This window comes from Schistocerca americana, chromosome 8 (genome assembly GCF_021461395.2).
Source record: "Schistocerca americana isolate TAMUIC-IGC-003095 chromosome 8, iqSchAmer2.1, whole genome shotgun sequence".
In the NCBI taxonomy this organism is placed as follows: Eukaryota; Metazoa; Arthropoda; class Insecta; order Orthoptera; family Acrididae; genus Schistocerca; species Schistocerca americana.
The window spans coordinates 501,087,757-501,088,527 of record NC_060126.1 but is presented as its reverse complement, the minus strand read 5'-3'; the positions used below and the strand labels follow the sequence as shown (position 1 = coordinate 501,088,527).

Genomic DNA, 771 nt, shown 5'->3' with positions numbered 1-771 from the left:
ATGACGATAATATCGAACCAGCGACCTCCACGTACAATATATACTTATATGGATATGGTGTCTGTTCTTTCTGACATGTCCGAAAGAACAGACACCATATCCATGTAAGTATATAGTTCTGGCGATACCGGGCATGACTTTCTTCTTTTGTGTGGATGCACACATATTACCTGAACTCTTACGGTACCTGGTAATAATGTCTTCCACGAGTAATGAGTGTGTTGGGGTGGGACACTACGAATGTAGTGTGTGGACATACAAGGTGAGAATGTGGGTCTCACGGGAGGCGCGAGATAGTCCCTGCAGTCGCGCTATCCTCCGTGCCCTCGGTGGCTCAGGTGGATAGAGCGTCGGCCATGTAAGCAGGAGATCCCGGGTTCGAGTCCCGGGCGAGGCACACTTTTTCACCTATCCCCGTTGATATATATCAACGCCAGTCAGCAGCTGCAGGTATTAATGTAATTCTAATTTCCACGTACACTAATCCAATCACCCATGGCTGAGAAACAAGACGGCATGATTCGCTTGGTACTAGATTCGCGCAAAATCAGCACGATACACTGAACCGGAAACGGACCGAATGGAGTGGCTGGAAGAGCTGCTACAAAATTTCCATGGAGTCATTGTATTCTCCATGATCGATTTAAGATAAAGCTTGTGGCAAACAACCCTCTGTCCCGACGGCCGGAAACATAGGGCATTTTTTTTACCTTCGGTAAATGCTATCAATTCAAAAGGCTACCATTTGGTCTGAATGACTCTTCGCCTGCT

The 771-nt window shown here is 47.0% G+C and overlaps 1 non-coding gene across 1 annotated transcript; it reads left to right on the top strand.

Moving 5' to 3' along the window:
- The first annotated feature begins 322 nt into the window (after window positions 1–322).
- Window positions 323–397, top strand: Trnat-ugu. The gene has a single exon. It is a non-coding gene; the product is annotated as a tRNA-Thr (tRNA).
- Window positions 398–771: the final 374 nt, after the last annotated feature.